Below are 15,795 nucleotides of genomic sequence, written 5' to 3' on the forward strand. Positions count from 1 at the left end.
AAATTAGGATGTCTTGCGTCAAAATCCTTCCACGCTAACCCATCAACCAGATGACACATCATCCCCTCTTCTTTCGATCTCCCAGTATGATTTCATAGCATCTCTTCTGTTGTATGTCTTGAACTATACAATGTTTTTAATTGGGGAATCAACGGAAAGAACACATCACCTTATGTAGAACCTTTTTCCCTTTATTCTTCTCATTTATCCACATACTACTCCCGCACACCGAACATGAATCTTTAGATGCATGCTCACTATATAATAAGCAGCAATCATATCTACACACATGTATTAATTAGTATCCCAACCCTAATTTACTCAGTTTTTTTTTTCCTGGTAGTGGGATGCTGGAAGTTTGTTTTCCTTCGGAAATGCAAACTTTAATAACTTCAACAATTCATCAAATGTGTTGTTCGGTATCTTCCCCCTCACTTTCAAGTGCATCAACTTAGCTAAAAAGTTCAACGATGATATCCAATCACAACCCGGATACAACTCAGCTTCAATCTCATCGAATAGCTCGTCATAGTACTGACCCAATCCACTGTTAGCTTTTTTAGCATTGTTCGGTAAAAGGAAATCGTCAACGATGTCTCGCATCTCATCTACGTGCTCATTCTCATCCACTCCTTTATCATCAACATCTTCCTCTACTTCCCCATGGTAAATCCACTGTTCATAACTCTATTGGAAACCCCGATCGAATATATATGTCTGAACGACATCCAAAGTATGCAGTCTAAGATTCATGCATCTGATGAATGGACATCTTATTCTCCCGTCACAATCTTTGTGCTGTGATGCCATATTCATGAAATTTTGGAGACCAATTCAATAAGCATCACATGGATTTCTCAATTTCGTCCAACTCTTATCAATCACCATCTATGGTAAATGAGGGGGGACGAGGCTGTGGATGGGGGGTTAGGAGGCACTGGGAGAGAGAAAGGGGGAGGGGGAGGAGCTGGGGAGGCACTGCGAGTGGGGGCTGGGAGGCAATGCAGGTGGGTCGGGGTTGGGGAGGCGCTGCAAGTGGCAGCTGATGAGAGAAAGTGATTGAAGCGAAATGAAGAAAAAGGGTTATGAGGGGAAGTTATCGTGACAACCATTAGCAGCGACACGTGTCACCACTGATATTTTTTTAAACACGTGGCGACTATTAGCGGCGACACATGCCGTCGCTATTAATCGTTTGAAAAAATTTGGTGGGGAAATTCCCCTGTTTTTTTAATTTATTAGCGGCAACAGGGTCACAACTAATAATTTTGTAAATTAAAAAAAAAACCTATTGTGATATCAGCGGCGAACATGCTTTCTCGCCGCTGATATTGACATTATTAGCGGCGACTTTTGGTCGCTGCTAATAGTGTCGCCGCTAACAGGACATTATTCTTGTAGTGTGGGCGATTCTTGCGGAGTGCTAACGAAGAATGTAACCTCTTCTCGTCGACTAGGTTTGTCTATATTTTATATCAACCACCTGGTCTTGTTGGTATACTTGCCGAGCAGCAACTATTATACATTTTGTGTTTACACGCTGACCAGTCTGCTTGGCCTAACACCACGTGTCCAAAGCATAATTGTCATATGTCTAAAGTATAATACCATGTCAGATATGCCGATTTTTGGGATAACAATTTTTATATGTATATAAATAAATATATATATATATATAAGATATTACCGTGGGGTGAGCAGTGGAGACGAAGACGACGACAATGGTGGTGAGCAGTGGAGACGAAGACAGAGACGATGGTAGGGAGGTGGCACTACAAGAAGTCGCCCCTAATATGTCGCCTCTAACAAAATGCGCCTAATGAGGTACATTAGGAACGACTTTTGTGTCGTCTTTAATATTGCAATAGTCGCCCCTAAAAATTGAGATGTCGCCTTTAATATTACAATATCAAGGATGACGGTATCGCCCCTAATACAATTGTATTTATAAAAAATTATTAAAATTATTCTAAATAATTAAAAATCATTAATTAAAATTTAAATCGTTAAAAAAATATATTAAAAATAAAAATATTATATTAAATATTCAAATTTGTTCATTAAGATAAAAAAATATCCATATTGTTAATATAAATAAACAATAACTAACAATAATATCTTAGTCTCCTAAATTAGCTGCCTTGTCCTCTATATTGTCTTCCAATTGCAGTTGTGGTGGCTACGATGACATCGGCCATGGATATTGGGGAGGTAATGTGGACGTTCTAGGGCCATACATGTAGCGATACAGCGGCTGCGACGACGATGGAATCAGCCACGGATAAGGTGATTGTGTTGCTCCATACATGTACGGAGGTACCATAGGTTGAGACAACGCTACCCCGTACATGGAAATCTCTACTAACAAAATAATAAAATGAGTAATAGATCAAATTTTAGGTACACAACAAATCCAAACTAACTATGCGGACACATATCGTCCTGGATAATTCGGAGAAGCATAAGCCTCTCCAAAAAGGTTTAAGGCTTTTCGTGATTAAAAATAATTAATAAAAAATTATCACTAGGTGATAATGTATAAAAGCTTCTATCCTATCTTTGGTGATCAAATTTTATCTCCAAAGAAAATCAATAAAAATGAAATATTTATTAACACTAGCTATTTTATGATGTCTTATAAAGTCTTATGATACCATAAAAAATATGATGTTTTATAAGCTCTTATTTTATAATGTTTAAAATTATTATTAATTTTCTATTTTAATTATTATATAATTACTTTAACCAATAGTATTTATTTTTATTACTTACTTTTTCTTCTTACAACTTAAAATTAAATTTACAAATAATATTATTTTAAAAAGTTGAATATATGAATTATTTATTTTTATATTATTAAATTTGTTAATGCTAAATTAAATTATTTATCTAAATTTTTAATTTATTTATCTAATCTTTTAATTTGTTTTTAAATTATTAAATTTATTAATATTAAATTAAATTGAATTATTTATTTTTAAATTATTTAACTATTTTTTTAATAAATTTTTATATTGTTAAATTTGTTAATATTAAATTAAATTATTTATCTAATTTTTTAATTTATTTTACAATTATTAAATTTTTAATATTAAATTAAATTTGTTAATATTAAATTATATTATTTATCTAATATTTTTATTTATTCTTTTATTTCTTTTGTTAATTCAAATTATTCAAAGTTTTATTTATTTAGTCCCCTAACTCTACTAAAATTTTGGTAGCATAACGACTATATTCTAAGTTATCCAAAAAATTTAAATGCATGCAAATGACATTCAGAAAATTCCCAGAACATTGACAATATATTATACATTTTTCTACACATATTCACAATAGATTTTCTACATATATATATATATATTAATAACACTAAACACATATTATTTTCTATACACATTCACAATAAATTTTTCTAAACACATATTAGTAAACATTCACAATATACTTTTTCTAAATAAATAATAATAACAGTAATATTACCTAAACACATATTAACACTAATTGTTGACCCTCGATTTGGCCAACAACACAGAGTCAAACAAATGATAAAGAATAAAAGGGAAACAAGAAGAGAATCAAATGAAAAGAAAATGACACAAACGATTTATAGTGGTTCGGCCCCAACTAGATGGTAATGACCTACGTCCACTTAGTGTTCTTATTGATATTGAATCCCAATATTGTGATCAATGAACTAGGGTTCACGAGTTTCACAAGCCTTGAGAGGATTACAATTTTGGTTGATAATCACACTGTGCTCTTTTCTCTGAATACAAAGATCAAAAGTTCAAAAGTCCCTCCCTTGAGCTCTTTGATTCTTATTTATAGGCTCAAGAAAGTTACATGGGCCAACAGGCCTTAATTACAATTAAGATTTGCGTATCAAGGTAATAAAAGAAAATATAATAAATGCTAATATTACATGATTGCATATTCAAAAGGAAGTGAACGAAAGTATGCGACCAGACTGGTCGCACCCACTACAAGAAAATATGCTTTTAATAAGACCAAAAATGTGTTATCAAAACATACCATAACACTTTTTGACGTGTTAAGACCGACTATATTATCGTAGGTTAGGGTCCTTTACATAAAACTTTATCATTGTTATACAGATGTGTTATTATACTCTCAACGATAACACACTTTCTGTGTTATTTTAATAAATAGATAAGTGTTTAATTATATTATTTATAGTCGATTATATAACACATTTCAATACTTATAAATTTGTGTTATACTACACTTTAGTATAACACATTTTTTGTGTTATATAATGAAGTTTACATAACAAAATTCTTTACTTATAAAAACTGTTATTGTAATAGATATTATAACACATTTTTCATATTATTTTAATATTTAGATAAGTTTAAATTCTCATTATATATTCATTTATTTAATACTAATTTATTCTATTATATTTTTATTTTTTCTTTATATAATTAAAATTAGCTTTCTAATATATACTAGCATCATCAAATGAACTTGATTTTCAAATAACAAAAAGTAAAAACATTCAACATTGTATTAACAATCTACAAATTAGTTTAAAACATTCAACACTGTCATCAACAACAAAATGTTCTTTAAGTATTCAAGTAGTCTTAAATATTCAACATATTGAAAAGTTCCTACTTTGAGCACAAAATATTCTACAGCTACCCAACACAAAGCCTTCAAAATTAAGTATCATTTTCTATTTCGCTTGTCACATCTACAAAATAAACAAAGAAATATTTTATTGTTATTATCTAGCATCACAAATTACATCAAGAAAAGTGGCCATGTGTCCAGGGAGTGGAGAAATTGCAATAAAAAATGATGTGTTAGTTGAGAAAAGGGTCAGCAAGAATTAGAGTGATTTCTCTTAAAGTAGGAGAGGCCAGGCACTCAAACAGTCCTGTGCAATTTCAATGCAACAGTAACTCACTGCTACTCACCTTTATTCATCTCTGCTCATATTTTGCTACTGTTTGAGTTTGCGAGTTGGTGTGCTACCGACTCCCCTGACTTATCGCTCATCAGTCTACTCATAACCAATTTGCAAGATAACCCATCCGATGAGTTGCTTGGCTGAACCACCTGCAATTATGGGAGCATGTCGATGAATAGCTAAAGCTGTAAGAGAGCCCCTATGAGCTTCAATTGTGAGATAAGCATCCCTTTTACTTCTGATATCAAGAAATTGAATGTCACCAGCCTGAGAAGCACTGACAATCTGGACAGTAAAATCATCGAAAGCAATGTGTTACTTTTAACCACTCCCACCCAAAGCTAAGTGAATACCAACAAAAGATCAATATCAACAACAAAAACCTTGGCAAACCTCATCCCAACTAGCACAGTTCAAGGAGCTGCAAAAATAGCTCATATATATAATAAAAAATAAGAGTTCAGGTTCGATGTAATATTGATTGAAATAAGAAGCAGCTCCAACTTTTCTTACAGGTAATGTCTAGAAAATATGTATCAAGCAACCCATTGACTTGATGTACTTGAGAATAAAATATAAGAATAGGCTTGATACCAAATCCACCCAACACCAAATGCTATTGCAATAGTTAACCTTCATCTAAATAAATTGTGCATAAAAAATTCTCTTAAATTTGTTTTTAAAAAAAAAAAAAAAGTTATTAGCATAAATACACACCAAGATTTTGTTGTTTGACAATCTAATACCTAAAAAATAAAATTGCAATAAAATTCTTGAGTTTAATAAAGTGTAGCAATTTAAGACCTTATTGTGATTTTTTTTTTTTTTTTAAAATCATAGTTTTTAAATGAATTTTCTTTTTATTTTCCTATACACTAATAGCTAGAAACTTTTTGAGGGTGTAATTAATATAGGGAAATACCAATTTTGACCTTATAAACTACGATTTTTGTTTAAAAAATTAATAGTAAGGACTTGATTGCTACTGTTTTTAAAACTGAAAAGATTTTATTGCAAAAGAAAAATCTCAAGGATCGGCTGCCAACAAAGAAAATTTTTTGTGGTATTTATATTCAAAACCCATACCTCAGCTAAAGGAAGTATTATTTATATATAGATATATATACAAAATTAGATGAACTGCAAAAAAAAAAAAATAATAATAACACAAGGGAATGTCCTTCATAAACTATCAACTCACTACCTTTTCTACAGATTTTAAGTTTAAAATAATAAGCAAGTAACAAAATTAATGCAATCATTATAGCTACACATAATGACACAACAAAAGTATAACTGACCAATGCTGATATGCTGCAGTCTGGTGATGAAATAACAGAATTAAAAAGTTGTTCCTTATCTAGATCCCAAATCATGATGTGAGGAACCTCACCAGAAGCATACTAGCAACAAGACATCAAATAAATTAGTTAAATGCCCATTACTGACTATAAACATTATGAGTGTCAGCCCTAAGATTACATTTCATTAAGAATCAAATTACCAGATATCCAAATTGTTGTTGCCAATCTACAACAGCATTCAAGCTTCGAATGCCCGATTTATAACCCTGAATTGAAGAGAAATCAGTAACAAGTTTCTGCTCATCCTTCGATGCATAATCTTTCCAAATGCGAATATTTCCATCACCTGGATCATGCATGGACAGAAAGTTAAACACCAGGGAGCTGAACTGATAATAGCTGCGTGCCACCACAACACACAGCTTCTATAAGTTATAGAAAACATGACCACCTTTTGTCATAAAATACATTAAAAATAAATCAAATCTTTTAATCATCAAAGGCAAATATCATTAAACTTGAATTTAATCTTCCAATCCTTATTTTTTTAAATGAAATGTGCTATATCAGCATACCCGATTCGCTCATTCTCATCTGCAACAATTACAATAGGCGAGAATGGTTGCATCAAGATTGCCTTTGTACCCGTCTCAAATCTTGTATCCACCGAGCAATTTGAGTATTAGGCTTGCTTATAGCTGACCAACAACACAGAAAACAACAAAAAAATAACATTACAACCCCAAATAAATCACTATATATTCAAGAAAAGATTAAATTATAGAACATCAAACAATAAAACAATAACCCACAAGAATGCTGGCATTTTGCTATGTGCTCCAAGGAAAAATTTTCTCTTTCTTCTCTTTTAGCTAATATTTCTTCAATATCATCTGCCACTGTGAGAAATGGCTTTGAAAAGTTCCCACAACTCCAATTATAGATAGTAGATTGAGGAAGAAGACTGCATTCAGTAGAACCAGAAGATACCCCTGAACCCAGAAGCGGATCAGCAAGTCCAGAATCGGGTGAGCTCATTAAATGTGGTCGGAACTCTAACGAGCAAACTCTCTGCATCCCAGTTAAATAACTAGGTCAAGGAGGGCTAACAGGAGGAGTTCAAAAAGTTAAGGATGCGTGGCCTGTTCATAACAGTTCATTTAATAAGTAATTACACAAATATAACAAGAAACATGTATTCCAACAAATAAGATTGTCCTCGCATATAATTGGCAGAAAAAAAATACCTCCTCCATTCATATCAATCCATGACGACGATCGGGCCAATCCAGAAGTAGCAAGAGGGCTGCTAGTGCAGACCCTTCCATCTCGAACAAGAGACGAGCTGTAAGTGCCAACTCTCGAAATTGGACCAATCTAAGATGGAACAACACTACTTGGACTTCTTATATGGGCCAAAGAAGGCAGGGAACTCAAAGGAGACCCAGTATGCTTCCAATATGCTGCAGCAATTGACTTGAGATGATTGTTGTGACCAAAGGGAAATATCCCTAGAGCTGCCAGGATGGAAAAGAAATCAAACTTCATTAGCTCAGTTAACAAATTACAATACTGCCCCAACAGGAGCAGATTTTTTTGAGCAGCCTCAAGAGTATGAACAAGTTGCCAATATAATGCCTAAAAACCTGGTGCAAACGACTTCTTAGAACTAAACAAGTCAACAAATGAATAGGCAATTTTTGATGATAAACTACATACCAACAACAACCTCTACTCTGACTAATGGACTTCCATCTGAAGCTACACTTAATAGGTTTTTAATAATACTAATCTCTACTCTAATTTTTTCATCATTATCACATTCTTCATCTCCTCCAACACCATCTCTACACAAGTTAGAGCCCACATCAAGAAGGGTACCCAATGCAAAAACAGCAGAAGCCCTAACCTAAAAATAGGACACAAGTATTAAGATCAATTTATATGTATAAATATAAATACTCCAATCTTTATATATATATATAAACAAAAGTATAATAATTTATATATGAAAGGTGAACCTTTGGTTGAGGAGCAGAGAGCAAAGGAGCATATATAGCTAGAGCGTCTCTCGTAAACCCATTATTTGAGCCTCAGGAAAATCTTCCCATAGCTTTCCCAGACAGAGACAAAGCCACTGAAGAAATAGGGGTTCAGTTTGTGCGTCACTTGGGGTTGAAACTTGAAGGTGCCTCAAGCAAACTTGGATCAAACCTGCTTCAATACAGGCTTCTTGACCCCGTCTGTGACCATCCACAATTACAGCCAAAAAAATGCAGCCATTGCACGCTGTTCTGGATATGCTTCCTGGCTATCAAGAAACCTGATGAAATATGTATGTCCACCATCCTTCACTAGATCAACTTGGTATGACTATTAATCCACAAACAAAACAATCAATTGTCAGAGCATAATTATAAACCAAAGACAACATGTCTATAAATGACTACAAACAAAATTACGAGGCCATTTAGACCAAGGTATAGCTCAAATCACATGAATACCTTATCAAGAGCAACAATCTTCGTCCAGATGAACACAAGAATCTGTCATAGTTCTGGTGTTGTTGTTTGCAATAGTTTCAGAACATATGGAAATATCCCTATAGACAGGGCCTGCAAAAACAAAAAATGATCAGAAAATAAAGCAATAAGGACGCATCTGATCATCGTATAGAGATGGTAGACCATGATAGCAGTTGTAATGACCCAACTACTCTAGACTTTGGACCATTAACGAAAACTATACATAGACCCTAATCCTTAATAGAACTTACAAGTACAAAGATCATAACTTTATTAAAACTCGTAAAAACAAATGTTAAACTTACATAAAATTTGAGTTAGGATATGGGATCCCATTATTTTAAAATCAAAACATATCATAACTGTAATTAAAAAGAGATTACATAAATAGTTGCGGAAAAGTACACATAAAACCATAATAAAGACTTCATCCTCAAATCGAAACTCTCGGCTTTTTTGAATCCATTCCGCCTTAATACACATTCCCCAAGCATCCAAGAACCTTTCCTGCCACTATAGCTATTTTCCTGCACATATAAACATAAAAGGAATGAGCCTAATGCCCAGCAAGGAAAATCTAACATATAGCCATATACATAAAAATTCATAATGCAACATAAAACATACCATAACACTTATGTCACATACATACTATAATGGCCATTATTACTTGGGGTCCCATAAACTAAACAAGTCATATGCCCATTAGATTAGTGGGGTCTTGCTAGCTAAGCAAGTCATATGCCCATAATCTATTTGGGGCTTGTTAGTTGTGTAGGTCATATGCCCAAGTCTACAAACATACTTAACATAGCATTTTTCATAACACATATTCAGAAGATAACATATAAAATCATATAACACATAAATCCTATCCTATTTTCCTTACCAAAATAACCGGGATATGAGAACTGATTTGGGACCTTGGAACACTCCTAAAAACCATTTAAAATATGGTGAGTATATTGAAGAAAAGGGATGAGAGTGAAGAAGGAACTATACTATCAAAATATACTTACCAAAAACCTTGTGCTTAAGAACTTATAAATCCTAACCAAGAATAAGAATAAGGTTAGAATACTGAGTAGAAGACTATGAGAACTTTAAAGAATATAATACAGTAATGGACTAGAGTTTGGGATACCTTGAGTACTTCTATGATCAATCTAAACCTTGAACCGAAATGTGAATAGAACCTTACTTCCCAAGTGTTTGGTAAGCTTATAGTGATCAAGCTTATAATTCCCAACCCAAGTGTTTACACTCTCACACTAACCTAGCAACTTGCAGCCTCTGAACTTAGAGTAATAGATGAATAAATGGCTGGCTACTAGGTCCTATTTATAGAGTTTAGGAATGAAAAGATCTTCATTTAACTTGAATAAAAATAATGGCTTTTTAAGTGAAAATAATTTGAATTATCGTTCAGCAGAGGCTGAAGACTCGTTCAGAAAGGTGCTGGACTTATCAAGAGGTTAGGGATTTGAATGAGAACATTTTTGAAAACTTTCAAAAACACACTAAAGGAGGCGATATATCGCCCCCTATAGGCGATATATCACCTGGGCCATTATGCCCGAGGCAATCGTGCAACATTTCGTGTTTTTCGTATCTTCGTACTGCGATATATCGGCATACGCTGAATATTTAAACATGAAATTACACATTTTTAGCTTAATTTGAATTGAGTAAACAGCCTTGACTAAGCCCTCTAATGTTTTCAAAGCTGCTGACTGACCTTAGGGTATTCAAATTTTTAACCTTAATAAATTTAATCCTCAAAATACTTAATCATCATTAAACCTATACATGACATGTGCTATTATCTTATTGGGTCTTATCTAAACCTTATAATATAATAAATATTACCCTCAATATCAGTCATATTAATCAAACCTTAGGTTAAAATTAATATTCTTAAACTATAGGTTAAACTTAGAAAATCTACAAGTACTACTATGAGTGTCCAAATAAATCCCGGTCTGAACCAAAAATCCACAGTCATAAAGATAATGCTATTATTACTATTATAGTACTATCTAACTTAGCTAAGTAAAGTTCTTGGACTCTAAAGTAGTAGATCAGTATAACTAATGTGATAAAATACCGAATTCCAACCCAAGATGATCTGCGATTCATAAGCTTACAACAACAAACTTGCAGTCTTTTCTTAAATGATACATTGAAAACTTCAAAAGAAGAAAATGGAAAACTAAGATAAATACTTATCTGTTTGTATTATTATTTTAAGGTCTTCATGAAGTGAACAAGGATAAATGAAGAAACTGTTTAAAATGATGACCACTAGTCAAAACTATGTGATGCATGTGTGTGTGTGTGTATACTGTCACACGTTTATTAAACATGTAAACTTTTTTATGCATTATCATCGAATATAAAAGATGGAAAATGAAGCATCTTCAAAGATTAACGAAAGAACTGGTCCTTGGTCCCAAAAATCTATCAGCAACTGTAAATTCCATCAAAAAATAAAACCAAGCAAAATCTGATAGTTACACAATGCACCCATCAGAAATTGATCACAAATTTCCATAAAAACTAATAATGAGATAAGCACAAATCCAAGCGCTTGAAGAAAGCCTAAAGGATTGACATGGTTAAAATATGGTTATATAATGTAAGCAGAATCCACAGACGACATTATAATGAATGTATGTCTTAAGCATGGACATATATACATTTGTACAAGTACATAAAATATAATACAGTCTCATAGCATGCTAATCATGCACAGTACACTACAGTATCACTAATCATGCTAATCAGAAAGTACTGCCATTTCTAACTTCCTACAGCTTTAAACAAACAACACAGCTAAAAGACTTTCAGTTGACAAACTAAAAATAACTAGGAAGCAGCCAATATGGAATAAACACCACAAGGCAAAACCAGAAAACTGCATGATCTCAAATAAAGATGCATAAACGCGATAGGCGATCCTAACAGACGAACAAGGAAATAAGCTCACCATCTCAAAGCTATCTTAATAGGTGTTGTGAGACAAGAAGTAAACACATCTGCAGGAAATTCAGCACTTTGTGGAAGAGTCTCATGTGCTTCACATGCTCCAAGTAGAATGCAATCCCTTGTGGATCCAGAGGAACTAGAAGCAACCCAATCATGAAGCTGCCAAACCATCAAATCAAGTCACTATATATACAAATATATTTATATATAAATATCTGAATTACAGATAATGAATTCATGTCACGTAGCAACTTAATTATCAATACATATATCAATTCATTATACGTTTTGAGTTAAAGCTTTACCTCAATAAAAGCATTCACAATATTCCCAGTCGCAGAGCAATCAAAAACATATATGGAGGGTGTCTTCAACCAGGAATCAAGGTCACTAATTGGCAAAGGGATATACTGTGTATAACTCTGTAGTACCAATAACATTGGTGAGAAACCAAGCAAGACTCTAGTGATTGACCTTAAATTAAACCACATAAAAGAGTTTCAAAGAAATAGAAGACCTTATTGAAAACCCAAATTTCACCACTAGAAGTCGGCTTAGGCACACCATGGCCATTATAATGAAATAGGACCCTCTCAGACTTGGCATATCGGCGACATGTATTACAAAGTTTCTTCACTTCATCCACAGTAGGATCAGCTGGACCTTGTATCGTGCCTGCTCAAAGATCTTCAAAGGTAAATAAAATTAAATCTAAGACAATATTATACGAACTCTGTACAAGCTAATAATATCCTCACCCTTGGTTGCCACCTTTCATACTGAACACTCAAATTTTTCCCAATTGTTTCAAGAGCTTTCTGCGGTGCCATTGAAAAAGGATTTGCAAGCAAAGGATTACAAAAATTCAATGCACTAGTACAAATAAAAATTACAAAAAATCATATATTGGTCATCACTTGCCAAAGTGAATATCTTAAACATATGAGAATTTACAATCTTAACTTGTGATCATAATAAGAGTCCAACTTGTGATAAAAACATGTCACAAACAATATGTGCCAAGCTACCCATGAAAAATAATAAAAAACAAAAAATAATATAGGAAGACACATATGCCAACACATACACATGCGCACTACAATGAATTTAGCTTTGTAATAAAGCACCTGTCCAGCACTCCATCTAGCACAAGGGGATATCTTTATCACATCTAGAGGATCAACACTAATGTTTAAACATAAAACAAGAGCAACATATCCCATTTTCATCTGCATAGGGAAAATAAACAGAAGTTAAATTAAGCAGGCATCCAGAAAATAAATGCAGCATAACAAACCCCAAAAAAAGAAAGAGTAAGGCATGCATTTAAGTGATAAATTATATGGAACTTTAACGTTAATTGGAAGCAACTTATTACATTATATGGAATTATGTTATACCTAAGTTTAAGTTCTTTTACTTTATTTTTTTTGAATAAATACCTAAGTTTAACTTGAAAGGTAGAAAGATACCAAAATTTTGTCGGGCAATAAATAAGGAAGAAAATAAGTTAAAATGACAATGATATCATAAACTAAACTCACTCGATAAAATTAACTTCCATTTAAAAGTAAACATTTCCAATAGATAGATTAACTGACTATGTCTCCAGTAGATAAAATTTCTAGCACATCTTCATAGCTAACACATAAACAAACATTTCAGATGGTTGCACAGTTACTTGTAACAATATCATCCTATACATATCTGTATCCATACAAAATCTTTTTCGTAAAACGCGAATGTGTTTCAAGACTGGGAAAGGGAGCAAAGACAGTCCAGTCCAATGACAACTAAAAATCTTTTAACCTTCCACCAACTTAGCTTTTTAAAATGATGATCACCATCTTCATGCATGCAGATTACTTACCTGTCAGCTTCATTTCATTAAACCCAAAATTTCAACCAACCTTGGTGCTTTGAGGCTTTGGACCTATCTTTCTAATTGTCCTCTGTGTTAGTGGGTTTATGCAGACATATAGCAACATTGAACGTAAAAACAAATAAATAACTTCCATCATATCTTCAGGCTCCAGCGTATATATGAAATGATTTTATATCCAAACTTGGGCAATTACTAAACCATATAGTATATGAATCCGTATGCTTGAAAAACTAGTAGTTATTCTACTCACAATTTGGCACAACCAATGTTATATATCAACTGAATTTCAAATTGATGAAGGTACATCACAGAACCCCATTTCAACAAACAATTAAGAGAAATAAATTAAATTAGTTGAAAAGATAAGAGTAAACTCATCTTTAGGTCGCCATTTCGAGACTAAACCACTATCTGATGGACCGATGGGAAGACAAGCCTTAAAAGCCTCATGCCGAAATTCACACAAAACCATTGTTTGAGGCAAATAAGCCATAATCGTGGTAGTGGCAGTCGTGCCATTGCCATAACTACTACTAGCAGTCTCCGAATCCATTCTCTGCAAACTTAAATCAACATCATCATGGCTCGAAACATACTCTTCTTCCAAATGATTCGAAACAACCGCCACCGAAGATTGTGAAAACCTGGAGGCCATCAAATCCCCCAATGCCATTCAAATCGAAAAAGGCCTCAATAAATAGAACCAACAGCTCAAGAAGAGATCAATCAACCCTTCCCTAATCGAGAAACCATAACTAAAAACAATTCAACCGATGAACACCAGAATGCCGAAAAGATTCAAGATGAAAAACGAAATGGAATACAAGAATGATTCAGAGAACTAGTCAACGAAGTCGCTGAACCAGCGACGCATGGAGAGTCGTCTAATGAAAGAGAGAGAATCCAGCTCGAGAAACCCTAGAAAGCCCAACAAACTTCTCTAAAAATCCTAGGCTAGGAGGAAGAAGATTTGAGCCACATAAAAAAATAAATAAAATGAAAATAATAATAAAATAAAAGTGGCGACACAAACAAAACAGAAGGGAAAAAAACTGAGCAAAATAGGATTTTGTCAAAGAAGAGGAAACCAGAGAAAGAAAGAAAGGAAAAAAAGAAGAGAGAGAGAGAGAGTATATGCGAGCCGAAGAAGAAAACGGAGATTGACTTCGAAGACGTAGCCGAAGAAGAAAACAGGGCAGTTCGAACAATGTAATTAAAAAAGAATTAGCTAGGAAAAAATATAACTTTTACAAGTTATAGGCGGGCACCCAAAATAAATTACCGCCATTTTTTCCTTTTACCACATATAAGTATATCATAATACTTTTTCAGTACTATTATATTTTTATGTTATGAAAAGGGGTATTTGGTGTAGTGACCCTAGAATGAGCCTTGATACATCAATAACTCTCTGGTCGATGGTCAGACAGGATTCGTTCACTTGAAACCGCCAAGTGCCAGCCACGTGTAAGTCAATCATGCCATGTCATCAAGAGCCGTTTTTTTGGGTAAACATTTGCCCCCCAAGTTTATTTTACTACGACCAGCATAAAGTAAACTTAGACGATTGTCCTTTCGTATGCCCCATCAAATATGTCAGAGCAGTCCATTCCTTCTCAAAGGCAACTAATCATGTCTTTTCAGTTTCCCAAAAGTGGTATGGTGGCTATTACACTTACCCATGTCTCGGAAAGTTACCCCTTATAATTACCTTGGTAAATGCCCCTCGATTAATATAAATAACCCCTCAGAATCATTTTTCACTTTTTACGTTTTACTTTATCCTCAAGAACACCGAAGAACAAGGCATAAAAACTCAAAAACCCAGACGACCTTGACGATCCACAAAGCTCCTACCCAGCCAAATCGACTCAGCGCCTCAGAAATTTACTCCAATTTTTATTCAAGTAAGTTTCTCAAATTTTCCATTCGTTGAGACGCCATGCAATATCTGTTTTATATCCATTTGAGATTCTGAGTTCTTGAAAAAATTATTTCGGGGTAAAAAAGGCACGTAGATCTAAGCTTAATATGCTAGGAAAATAATACTTTGCAGGGGTTAGGAATCAGTTTGGTAGTTCGGATTATTGATTTAGGGCATAAAATTGAAGTAAAAATCCGATTTTCAAGCTTGTAGAAAAAACTGAGTTTTTG

The 15,795-nt window shown here is 33.5% G+C and overlaps 1 pseudogene; it reads right to left on the minus strand.

Moving 5' to 3' along the window:
• Positions 1-321: 321 nt before the first annotated feature.
• On the minus strand, positions 322-15,139 carry LOC133817887 (regulatory-associated protein of TOR 1-like; annotated as a pseudogene).
• Between the last annotated feature and the right edge of the window lie 656 nt (positions 15,140-15,795).

Source organism: Humulus lupulus, chromosome 1 (genome assembly GCF_963169125.1).
Source record: "Humulus lupulus chromosome 1, drHumLupu1.1, whole genome shotgun sequence".
Lineage (NCBI taxonomy): Eukaryota > Viridiplantae > Streptophyta > Magnoliopsida > Rosales > Cannabaceae > Humulus > Humulus lupulus.